At 35.2% G+C, this 13,767-nt stretch overlaps 1 protein-coding gene across 1 annotated transcript in view; it reads left to right on the top strand.

The window, feature by feature from the left end:
- The window catches only part of ASZ1 (ankyrin repeat, SAM and basic leucine zipper domain containing 1), a 52,395-nt gene that overhangs the window by 24,185 nt on the left and 14,443 nt on the right, over window positions 1-13,767 (top strand). The window lies entirely within an intron of this gene.

Below are 13,767 nucleotides of genomic sequence, written 5' to 3'. Positions count from 1 at the left end.
GGGGCGCCTGGGTGGCGCAGTCGGTTACGCGTCCGACTTCAGCCAGGTCACGATCTCGCGGTCCGTGAGTTCGAGCCCCGCGTCAGGCTCTGGGCTGATGGCTCAGAGCCTGGAGCCTGTTTCCGATTCTGTGTCTCCCTCTCTCTCTGCCCCTCCCCCGTTCATGCTCTGTCTCTCTCTGTCCCAAAAATAAATAAAAAACGTTGAAAAAAAAAATTTAAAAAAAAAAAAAAACCTAAAATATTTACTCTCTTGCCCTTTACAGAAAAATTTTGCGAAATCCTGTTTTAAACCATTTAACTATGACTGATTATCAAACTATTAGGCTTTTTTATTAGGAAACGGGATAAAATGATAGTATTTTAGATTACATGAGTATATGCTTGGTAAACCCCAAGATAATCAACCCAGAAACTGTTCAAAATAATAACCATAAAATGAAGTCGTTTTTTAAAATACTAATAGGCAAAATTCATTTGGCTTCCAACTTATAAATAATAACCAGCTTGAAAATACAGTGAGATAATAGATCCCAATTTCAAGAGCAAAAAACATTAAATATCTAAAAGTGAGCGTACAAGACATGTGAAAGACCCAAATGAAGAAAAGTTTAAAACTACACTGAAATAAAAGGAGATTGAATAAATAGATGTGTCCTTTTCTTGGCTGGGATGACTCAGCATTAAAAAAGAAATTTGGTGGTTTTGTTTTTTGGTTTTTGGTTTTTTTTTATCTAAATCAGTTTGTAAAATTAAACATCTCATTCAGAGATCCAAGGGGATTATTTTAACTTAATGAAATGATTTTACTAATTCTGAGAGAAAGACATGACAGGAAAGAAAAGACCAGGAATTTTCTGAAAAATAGGTTTGTGACTTCAAGATGTTAAACTGAACATATGCTAAAAGTCCTGCTCCTCCACAACAAATTTTAGATATCCATAAAGTTTTAGTAAAGTCTTTTGAAACAGGAAAGGTAGTTATCTGTGGAATGGAAAAGGAGTAACTTCCTAAAGAAAGAAACAGATAGGAACCCTCTCTGGCAATCCCTAAGAATGACAGTACTGATAGGCAAGGCCAGGATTGCTGGCTTGAATTTTCCATGCTTAAGAGGCTTTTACACGCCAGAAGATGGGTACACAATCATAGATCATCAAAAACTGGAGAATGTAAGCATCATAAAACAGGGACAGCAAATTCTACAAAAGAGCAACTTAGACTGGAGAAAGTAGGAAAAAAAAAAACCCAGAAGAATTTTAAGAGGACTTTATTTTTCTGAGCAATAAAAGAAGGATTTGCCTCCACTAAATGACAGACCTATTGTTGAATATTAAAACTAAGTATCTGAATAACAGCACATGGGATTCTGCTGAACTGCTGATTAACGAACTGGAAGATAGATGTGAGGAAATCTCCTAGAATATGACATGAAGAGTTACAAAGGAAAAGATATGACACATGGAGATCCTCACCAGAATTTCTGATATCTATCTAGTAAGAGTTCCAGAAGGAGAAAATGAAAGAGACTATATTTGAAGTACTAAAAGCCCAGGGGTGCCTGAGTGGCTCAGTCAGTTAAGCGTCCAACTCTAGATTTTGGCTCAGGTCGTGATCTCACAGTTTGTGGGTTTGAGCCCTGTGTTGGGCTCTGCACTGACAGTGGGGAGCCTACTTGGGATTCTCTGTTTCCCCCATTCTGCCTGTCCTTCACTCACGCTCTCTTTCTCAAAAAAAAAAAAAATAACAAAAGAAAAAGAAAAAAATAATAGCCAAGAATGTTCTCAAAGTGAAAACCCATATTCTTAGGTTTGAAAGATCTTTGAAAACAAGATTTATACACATACACACATAAAGATATACTTTTTTAATTAAAAATTAAAATATATGGGCACATCATAACTTCAGAATATCAAGAATAAAGGCAAAAATCCTAAAAGTTACCTGTAGAAAAGACAATTTATCAAAACAATTTCTATCAAGAAATGACTATCTGATAATAGAGTTCTTAATAACAACTATATATGGAAGAAGATAAATGGTCTGAGGAATAAACTTTGAACCTGCGAGTCTGTATTTAGCTATTCTATCATTCAAAAGTGAAGGTAAAATAAAGACATTTTCATGTATATGAAAACAAAGTTGTTTCAGCACAGGCACAATTGACATTTTGAGTGAGATTGTACCGTGTATTGCATAATATTTAGCATCCCTGGCCCTCACCCATTAAATGCCAATAGCTTCCTCCAGTCATTTTGATAAACTAAAAGGCTTCCACATATTTCATAGGAAAGTGTTCCTGGCCAAGAATGACCATTCTTCTGACTCTTAAAAATAACATCTAAAAAGTGCTGCAAAAAGAAAAATAAACCCAGAAGAAATAATGGGATGTAAAAAATAATGTTGAATGAGAAATGAATAAACATATTGGTAAATCTAAATAACTATTGGCTGTTTAAAAGAAAAGAGCTTTTAATGATAAAATGACAAGTTACACTAAATTTCCATGCTGACAGTTTTGGAATTTGGGTGGCTGAGGAGAGAATGAAGTAAAATAAAAGTAAACTTGCCTTTAGATGAGACCACAGTTATTGATTAACTCTTCGTTAAATGGTAAGAGTAAGATTGTTGGGAAGAAGCTGAGAAGGAACTAAAAGTAAATACTAAAAGAAAAGGGTGTTGTAAGCTTTCAGATGAAGGGGATAGGGATGGGGGTAGATAGAACAAATAGAATTTGATCTAACAAGACAAAAGGAGTCATGGAAGCATGTATTTATCATGGAAACATAGTAAATAAAAAGCACAATGTCAGAAATAAGTCTAACCATATTAATAGAAAAGTCATCTAATTGGTAAAACTCAGTGACTAAAATATAGTAACTCTCATATTGGCTGAAACCAAAATCCAATGAGAGTGACAAATAAAAGAATATATAACAGTTAAAAATAAAGTGATCAAAAAATATTCATTTAGCAAATATTTATACCTGGTAGATACCGAAACAAAAAAGACCTCTGGGGTAAAAAGCAAAAATTTAACAAGATAGTTTCAATATGTGTGGCTTTAAAATATATAAAATGAAGGGGCACCTGGGTGGCGCAGTCGGTTAAGCGTCCGACTTCAGCCAGGTCACAATCTCGCGGTCCAGGAGTTCGAGCCCCGCGTCAGGCTCTGGGCTGATGGCTCAGAGCCTGGAGCCTGTTTCCGATTCTGTGTCTCCCTCTCTCTCTGCCCCTCCCCCGTTCATGCTCTGTCTCTCTCTGTCCCAAAAATAAATAAAAACGTTGAAAAAAAAATTTTAAAAAAATATATAAAATGAAGCTAGTAGAATTTTTAGAAAGGATAGATCTATAATCATATTTGAAGATTTTAATAACGATTAGATAAAAATAAAGATATAGGAAAAAAGTAAAGACGGGAAATGTGACACACTTAGCAAGTGTATCTAATTGATATTTATCAAGAATTCTGACTCTTAACATAATTTACACACAGGGATTCTTTTCAAATACATGTGGATTATTTTTAAGATATGGTGATGTTCTAGGCCACAAAGGAAGCCTTAATAAATTCCTTTTAAGAAAGTGATCTCTTTCACTTTCACTAACAACAGTGTAATGAATTTAGAATTTAACAACCAAAAGCCTCTCCAATGCATAAAACTGGGTACTTAAAATTAAACATAATAATTTGTAGATTAAAGAAGAAATCAAAATAGAAGTGATAAAACTTAGGTCTGAACAATTGAAGCCTTGCAATAGCAATTTTTTGAATGAAACTTGTGTGATTGAGAAAAAGCAATACTTAGAGATAAGTTAGAGTCTTAAATTTATTGGCAAGTCAAAATACTGCATGAATAGCATGATTTATTTATGTTTAAAATTGCCATTTTTCTGCATATATTTATACATGTAAAATTTATTATTTTCCTTTGCTAAGATCTAGAAAGATAGCCAATTCATAACAGTGATTATCTGTAGTGTTCTCAGGGAAAAATGCATATATGTATGAATTAAGTAATTTTTAAAAATTAATACATCTTGTTAAAGAGTAATGATATAGAGGGGTGCCTGGGTGGGTCAGTTGGTTAAGCATCTGACTTTGGCTCAGGTCATGATCTCACAGTTCATGGGTTTGAGCCCTGCATCGGGCTCTGTGCTGACAGCTCAGAGCCTGGAGCCTACTTCAGATTCTGTGTCTCCCTCTCTCTCTGCCCCTCCCCCGCTCATGCTCTGTCTCTCTCTCCTTCAAAAATAAGTAAAAACATTGTTTTTAAAAAAAAGAGTCATCATATAGAATTAGCCTTATATTAAAAATAAATCACAATAATTAAAGCAATGTGGTATTAGTGGAAAGCTGGCTATCACTAATCCCTAGAAGGAAAACAAAAGAAATCTAAAGCAATTCAAGAGTATACAAAATTATTATATATGATTAATCTGGCATTTCAAACTAAAGAAAGAAAATGGATCCTCATTTTGGTGCTGGGGATTTGCATAGCTATTTGAAGGAATAAAAAATGCTGGATTTGAACCTTGCACCAAAATTATTTCATATGCCTCGAAATATTTAAGTATTAAAAAACATAAAAAATTACTAGTCAAAATATTGCATCTGGGTGGTTCAGTAGGTTAAACGTCTGACTTCGGCTCAGTTCATGACCCCACAGTTTGTGAGTTGGAGCCCCACATTAAGCTGACTACTGTCAGCACAGAGCCACTTTTGATCATCTGTCCCTGTCTCTGCTCCTCCCCACCTTCCCAAAAATAAATTAACATTAAAAAAATACTAGATGAAAATGAGTATAAATATATATTGGATTGGCAAAGGCCTTTATAAAGATGGCACAAGGAATCTGGGAATTTGCAACCAGAACATCATTCTCTTCCTTTTTGTTCTCAACTCTAAGCTACTTGCCTTTCCTGAGCCTTAGACTGCTGAGAGTTTAAGACATCTGGGTGCTTAGGAGGTCTCAGGCTCTTATTCTTATCCCTGCAAAATGGTGGGAAGTCATCAGGGGTAAGTCCAGATGGAGAGCAGCTAATCCTATAAAAGCTTGACATTAGGAGATTTATGGACCTGGGATGAAGCCGATCCTGCATGAATATCTTAGGTTTCCAGACTCCTAAAGACTTGAAGCTAAACAAGTTGTCTCTATCAGTCAGGTTGGGAGAATTTGGGAAGATAGGAAAGCAGAGAGAATACTCTAGTACTCCTAGGGGGAGCCAATAGCCTGCTCTTAAACTATGAACCCACTGCACAAGAAATTTCTTTGATTTTCAAAATCTGTAAGGATTTCTGCCATTAAGAATATTCCAGATTGGGGGCGCCTGGGTGGCTCAGTCGGTTAAGCGTCCAACTTCAGCTCAGGTCATGATCTCACAGTCTGTGAGTTCGAGCCCCGTGTCGGGCTCTGTGCTGACAGCTCAGAGCCTGGAGCCTGTTTCGGATTCTGTCTTCTTCCCTCTCTGTCCCACTCTTTGCTCGCGCTCTCTCTCTCTCTCTCTCTCTCAAAAATAAATAATAAACATTAAAAAAAAGAATATTCCAGATTGGTAAGAGGACGTAAAACACTCAGTATTTGCAGATGACCAGATACTAAATACAGAAAACCTCAAAGACTTTGGGAAAAACAAATACTACAATAGATAAGTGAATTCAGTGAAGTTGCAGAATACAAAATCAATGTAAAGAAATCTGTTGCATTCTCATACACTAATAATGAAGCAGAAGAAATGGAAATTAAGAAAACAGTCCCATTTACAATTGCACCAAAAACAATCAAATATGTAGGAATAAACCAAAGAGGTGACTCTGAAAAGTGTAAAGCACTGATGAAAGAAATTCAAGACAATGCAAAGCTATGGAAAGACATTCAATGCTCATGGATTGGAAGAACAAATATCATTAAAATGTCTATACTACCCAAAGTAACCTACACATTTATTGCAATCCCTATCAAAATACCAACAGCATTTTTCACAGAACTAGAACAAAAAATCCTAAAATTTGTATGGAACCACAAAAGGCCTTGAATAGCCAATGCAAACTTGTGGCAGGTGTCACAATTCCAGACTCCACATTATATTACAAAGTGGTAGTAATTAAAACATGGAACTGGCATAAAAATAGACACATAGATCAATGGAATAGAATAGAAAACCCAGAAATAAACCCACAATGATATGGTAAATTAATCTTTCAGAAAAGAGAAATGGATATCCAGTAGAAAAAGGACAGGCTCTTCAAATGGTATTGGGAAAACTGGACTGCTTTCGTCCACCATACATAAAAATAAACTCAAAGTGGATTAAAGACCTGAATGTGAGACATGAAACCATAAAAATCCTGTAAGAGTGCACAGGCAGTAATTTCTCTGACATCGGCCATAGCAGCATTTTTCTAGATATGTCTCCTGAGGCAAGGTAAAAAAAAAGCAAAAGTAAACTATTGGGACATCAAAATAAAAAGTTTCTGCACAGTGACAGAAACAGTCAACAAAACTAGAAGGCACCTGCTGAATGAGAGAAGATATTTGTAAATGACATATCTCATAAAGGGTTAATATCCAAACTATATAAAGAACTTACATAATTCAATACCCAAAAAAGAAATAATTCAATTTTTAATATGGGCAGAAGACACAGACATTTCTCCACAGAATACATACAGATGGCCAACAGACATGAAAAGATGCTCAACATCATTCATAATCAGGGAAATGCAAATCAAAACTATAGTAACATATCACCTGTCAGAATGGCTAAAAGCAAAAACCCAAGAAACAACAAATGTTGGCGAGTATATGGAGAAAAAGGAACCTTGCACTGTTGGTGGGAATGCAAACTGATGCAGCCACTGTGGAAAACATGGAGGTTTCTCAAAAAATTAAAAATAGAACATACCCAATGATCCAGTAACCACACTACTGGGTATTTACCCCAAAGATACAAAAACAGTAATTCAAAGGGATACATGCACCCTTGTGTTTATTGCAGCACTATTTACAATAGCCAAACTGTGGAAGCAGCCCAACTGTCCATTGATGAATGAACAAAGAAGGGGTGGTATATATACAACGGAATATTATGCAGCCATAAAAGGATTAAATCTTGCTATTTGTAACAACATGGATAGAGCTAGAGAGTATAATGCTAAGTGAAATAAGTCAGAGAAAGACAAATGCCATATGATTGTATTCTTGGAATGAGTGAAAAGACTTGAGAAAAGACTAAACAAAAAAAGGAATCAGAACAGAGACCTCAAGAAGACAAAGGATGAAAACAAGAGGAAGCAATGAAGAGAGATGAACTTTGATGTATGTGTACTTAATGGATAATATTAGACTGTCTGAAAATGTGAAGTATGAGTGCTAAATAAGGTTTTTGGAAACAGACAAGACAAAGTACAAGTAAAACTCAAATAAGTACTAAATCATACCAGCAAAAATCTAAGAGCTATAGTTTACAGAGAGTGGGTGCAACTTAAGAGTAACTAAGTATTCAAAAGATCTCATCCTATTAGACTAGAAGCATGAGAAAATTATGGCATGGTACTGAAGGAGACCATAGTCTCATTAGGAGAAATAGATCTTATCTTGCTTACACATCATATGTGTTTTACTAAGAGCAGAGAAAGATGATGTTTAATGACATTTTTTTAGAAAAGGAAAAGCAGAGTCATATTTTCAAGGCAGAAAAATGTAGTGAATAGCAATTTTATTGAACCAACGAAAATGAAAAAAATATTGTCAATTAAATTATCAGCCATTACACAATTAAATTATCAGTCATAAATCCAGAATGGGCTGGACTTATCAACTGAGATATTGGCTTAAAAAACAAAAGATGGGGGCGTCTGGGTGGCTCAGTCGGTTAAACGTCCGACTTCATCTCAGGTCATGATCTCGCGGTCCGTGAGTTCGAGCCCTGCGTCGGGCTCTGTGCTGACAGCTCAGAGCCTGGAGCCTGTTTCAGATTCTGTGTCTCCCTCTCTCTCTGACCCTCCCCCATTCATGCTCTGTCTCTCTCTGTCTCAAAAATAAACATAAAAAAATTTTTTTTTAAAAAAAACAAAAGATGGCTAAATGCTCTTTACAAAAAAAAGAAGAGAAAGGAGTATGAAAAACCCTTTACAATGAAAGCAAATTCATGGAAATCAAGATTGTCAGCATCAGGTATTACTAATGTTAAATGCAGTATATAGAATAAAGAACTTTCTATTACAATAAAAGGCAAAAATCAATGAAAATATAAAAAGCATAAACTTGGACACACCAGACTACATGGCCACTAAATCCATAAATCAAAGCCTATTAAATTCAAGAAGCAGATCCAATATAGATATATATAAAATGAGTAAGGACATAGATACATTAAAAATACAATAAATAAACATGTAATTATGGAATAGAGAAGAAGGTCCTGCCTGTATTAAATGTAAGCATGACACAAAACATAGAAACAGACCATTCATTATACTAGTTGCTGTATGGATTGGGTGTGGATACAGATACAGGTCAGAGTCCTTATCCTCAAAGCACTTATAATCTAGTTGAAAAAAAGAGGTGAATTGAACAAATACATTTTGGCCTGATAGATGAACTGATTTAAAAAAAAAAAAAGCACAAAATACTAAGAGAACATAGAGAGGAATTGGTATTTAAGAGGAGGTGGGGCATCAAAAAAGTAGGGGTATGTTGGCTTCTAAAATGAAACCTTAGAAGTAGATTATGAATAAGTCAGTTGACAAAAAGAGTGAAAAGACATTGCATTCAGAGAGTGCTCTGAGTATAGGCTATCCAGAGGAGAGAGAAATTGGAATCCATGAAATGCAGACATAACCTAAGTCTATTATTAGGATGGAGTAGGATTGGAGGTGCTAAAATGGTAGACAGAGGACTTAGCATGATAGATACACTTATCACATGTATAACCTTGAAAATTTTAAATAGTGAATTGACATGATAAGATTTGCAAGTATGGAGGAAAGACTAGAGCCAAGAAGGCAGTCATCCATGTAAGAAATGATGAGACCTGAACACTTGGAAGAAGAAGAGAGAGAGAGCAAAGTGTACAGATGCAAATGATAGGAAGGGGGTAAAATTCATAGGAATGCTGACTTAAATATGAAAGTATGACAAGGAGCCCTGGATAAATTCCGATTTCTGGGTTGAGCAGTGCATGGATTGTGATGCTGTTCCCAGAGGTAAGTAATAATAGAGAGAGTTGTATGTTAGAGGTAAGTAAGGTGGTGACTTCAGATTTGTATATGCGTTGCATATATGTTTTGTTAGGATAACCATGTGGCAATGACAGATATGATATTGTGCTCAGGAGCAAAGCCTGGGCTAGAGATACAGATGGAGCAGCCATTAGTGTGTTGACAGTAAAGTCAGGAGAGTAGGTGAGATCATCCAGACATGGTGTTTATGTAGTGGAAAGGGAGGAGCATTGAGGACCTTTGAAATCCATACATTTAAGTGCTAGAAAAATAAAAGGAGTCCAAATAATTGTTGACCTTTGCCAAAGCAATTTTGTTAGAAGGAGCAGGCAGAACAAAACTGCAGTGATTTAAAGAGAGAATTGGAAGTAAAAAATTCTTTACATTAAATCTCAGGAAATAGATGGAAATTAATACTGAAAGTAAAGTTATTAGTAGCACAAATTGTTATCATGTAGACCAGTTATTATAAAGTTTTATAACTTCCCTGAAGAGTTATTATGATTGTTCATAAGAGTTTATAAAATTGAATAATTCATTTAGATTTTGTTAATCAGTAACAGGCAGGAAACTACAGATGTTACAAATTTCTGTAGATGTAAAACAACTGGAAGAATTGTTCTCTCCCCTCTCAAAATTGTCATGCAACATTACTGATGGTATCAATAACTTTAATAACTGTTTAGAAGCTAAGTAATAAACCTTCTAGATAATCTAGACCCTATTACAGGAGTTTGCTGTTACTTTCGATAAATTAAGCTTTTCTTAGAAGAAACCAGTGCCACATTTTAAACACATTTTTCAGTAGTAATCTGAAACTTCTTAGTAAGCAAACTATGCTGGCCCAGTACTTTTCTTATCTAGGAGGAAGTAGGCATCTCTAAGAAGCAATTTATGTCCATGTGAATTGGCCAAAAATTATAATCTCTGCTGGTTCAAGATTCTAAGAGATACTGATATTTCAAAGAACCTTAATTTTCAGTGCAATTTCAGAACAAATTTTAGTACAAAATCAGAAAATTCACTTACAGTTTTCAATAATGAGGTTCAAGCAAATGCGACTCAACACTTTCATGTCACCTTCTCTGGATATTCTGCCAGAGTGTCACTTCCCTCAGATTATATTTTAGCCAACTTTATTTAGTTTTCCAATTTTGCCATATTGTAGAATGAGAAAAAGAGAACTTTAGATTTCTCTTTATCAGGATAGATTGCAAAAAGCAATTTTCAGGAGATGGGGGGGGCAATAAACACAAAAATCTTAGTTCAGTCACACACTAACAGTGATCTTTCAGCAAAAGCTACTTATTTCTAAACCTGTGTTTTCTCATCTCTAAAGTGAGAATAATTTCTGTTTAATAAAGTTGTTGTGAACAGTGAATGAGATTACTGCTTAGCCATGCATAATGATTTTGTTTCTCTAATAGACAGTTAATGCTGAGGTTACAAAATTTTGATGATTCTGTGTTCCAAATTGGTGTTTACACGTAAGTTGTTTTTTATTGGGGTTGAACTATATGAACTAAATTTTTATAAATTAGAAATTATTCTGCCTGTGGATTTTAAAAATTCTCTGTAGTTATGGCTTATCATGAATTCACAAATTGAAATAATAATTTTAACGTTTATTTTTGAGACAGAGGGAGACAGAGCATGAACGAGGAGGGTCAGAGAGAGAGGGAGACACAGAATCTGAAACAGGCTCCAGGCTCTGAGTTGTCAGTACAGAGCCCGACGCGGGGCTTGAACTCACCAGCCATGAGATCATGACCTGAGCCAAAGTCAGACACCCAACCGACTGAGCCACCCAGGCGCCCCTTGAAATAGTAATTTTAAATAATGCTGTGTATATTCCATTAGATCTTGTATCCTGCAACCTTGCTAATTCATTTATTAGTTCTAGTGCTTTTTTGGTAGATCCCATAGGGTTCTCAGACTGCTGTCTGTGAATAAAGACAATTTTACTTGTTTTTCTACCTGGATGCCTGTTTTTTTCTTGTTGTGTTGCATTGGCTAGAGCTTGGAATACAGTGTTGAATAGAAGTGATGGGAACAAACATCTGTCTTGTTTCTGATCTTAGGAGGAAAGCATTCATTCTTTCACCATTAAGTATGGTGTTAGCTGTAAAGTTTTCCAGTTGAGGAAGTTCTCTTCTACTCTTAACATTGCTAAGAATTTTATTAGATGTTGGATTTTGTGAAGTACTTGTTCCGCATTTGTTGAGATAATGGTGGTTTTTCTTTTTTTGGTCAGATGTTAAACTAATCTTGCATTCCCAGGATAACTGTACTTGGTTATGATGTATTATCCTTTTTATGTATTTTTGGATTCTGTTTGCCAAAATTCATTGAGGACTTTTGCATCTATGTTCAGTGAAGATTATTGGTCTAGATAGTTGTCTTTCCTTGCAGTGTCTCTCTCTGGTTCCTGCTAGTAGAGTAAGTCTTGCTAATAGAATGAATTGGGAAGTATTCTTTCCTTTTCAGTTTGCTGGAAGAGTCTGAGTAGAATTGGTGTTACTTTTTTCATTAACTGTTTGGTGAAATTTACCAGTGAAGCCATCTGGACCTGCTCTTTTCTTTGTGTGTGTGGGGGGGGGGGGGGCAATGGGTTATTTACTAATTTAATTTTTTATAAATATAAGACTATTTAGGTTCTTTTTAGTGTGTTTTGGTAGCTTGAATCTGTTGAGAAATTTGTCCATTTCATCTAAGTTGTCTTACTAGCAGAAATTTGTTCATAATATTCCATTATACTTTTAAAATGGGGAGAATCTGTATTGATGTCACCTCTCTTATTCATGATACTGGTAATTTGTGTCTTCTTTTTATCTTGATAAATTTGGTTTTGTTTGTCAATTTTATTGATTTTTGCCTCTTAATGGGGGATCTGAATAAGGTGAAAAAGTATGCAATATGAAGTTCTAGGAAAAGGCAGAGGGAACAGCACTTGTATGGTCCCTGGAAGGGGAAGAACTGGGCATTTCCAAGGAGAATAAACTCTAAGGGGCCAAGACAGAAGCATGGAGAGTAATTATGAGGCTATTGCAATAACACAGGTCAGAGAAAGATGATGATGGCTTAGACTGCTTACAGTAGCTAACAAGATGGTGAGAAGTGGCTAGATTCAGAATATTAATTATGAAGGTGGAGCCAGAAGGACCAGCTGATGACTTGTATATGGAGTGATGGAGAAGAGTCATGAATGATGCTTAGTCTTAGTTATATAGTTATGGTAGTTTTGTGAAATAGGGAAGACTGGAAGCAGATTTGGACTGTTAATAGAGAAGGTGGGGTGGAGGAGAGGCATCAAGAGATTTAATTTAGACTTAGTGGAGAATTTGAATTAGTCAACTCAAATAATTTTGTTCTATTGTGTATGTTTTCATTATTTGTTTAAGTTATCCAGGCAATTCCCTCTTTACTTTGTAAACATTACCTGTCTAATGAAGCCAGTGTATAGGAGATATTCAAGATAGAAGAGGCAATGCTTGACAGCTACCTTAGCATACAGTTTCCAATAAAACATTGAAATTGTAATATCCTAGGAAATAGAATAAAGAGAGAAATGTGTGAATCTTTTTGTGCTGAAGACATTAGTATGAAGTGACCAGATTCAGGATATACCTTATGTTAACAAGCTTTATAGAGAAATATTGTTTATAGGTGGTGTATGTAATGTGAATAACCAAGATGAACTTCCTGGAGATCAAAACAGATTTCTGAAATTATTTACTTTGTTGTTCTTTTGTGAAGTTCTTTATATATAAATCAGATATTTGAGCCAATTCAGGAAGACTGAGCCCAGAATCCCAGACCACCTTCAAAACTGACCATGATACAGTTCAGCCCAAGTAGAACTGATAGAATCTTTCAGGTATCCTTTGTAATAGAACAAGAAGCTGACTAACTTCCAGGAGGAGAGGGATTGAATCTCTATTTTGAGAAATGATACACAAGAGGGAAACCACTGTGTTCTCCCAGAAAATAGTCTGAGAGTCTGGCTAAACTATTAAACTAATCTCTTTCTTAACTAGAGTAAGCCTCTAAGTCAGGGTAAAATTCTTTCAGGCTTATACTAAAATAGAATCATAACAGACTACATTAAGAAATAAGATAAAGTTTTAAACTTATATTTTTATTAAATGTAATAAATAAAATATAATAAGCATTTAATAAGTATGAGCTATCCTGAGAGGACAGGGACCTTTTTTGGGTCTTTCACTACTGTATTCCCAGCATAAGCATAGTACTCTGATACTCTCCTACATGAATATGTAAATTATTGAAACCTCATATTAGAAAGTATGGCTTTTTGTGTGATTTTTTTTTTAAACACGTGTCTTCACTAGAGGGTGCTGTGTAAGCATTCAGTACTTTTAAGTGTCTTCTTCCTTCACATTTATTTGCTGGGAGATTGGATTTTTAAATCACCTGATTTTTTAAAAGCTTTCATTTCCTTTTCTTTGATTTCAAAACAATACATTGGTATTGTGTATGGTAAAATTAATGAAATTGAGTAGCTGTTAATGTTGGCATTAACACAGA

The sequence above is a fragment of the Lynx canadensis genome, chromosome A2 (assembly GCF_007474595.2).
Source record: "Lynx canadensis isolate LIC74 chromosome A2, mLynCan4.pri.v2, whole genome shotgun sequence".
Taxonomy (NCBI): domain Eukaryota; kingdom Metazoa; phylum Chordata; class Mammalia; order Carnivora; family Felidae; genus Lynx; species Lynx canadensis.
Note: the sequence above shows the minus strand (reverse complement) of the source record. Positions and strands in the feature narration are given on the sequence as shown.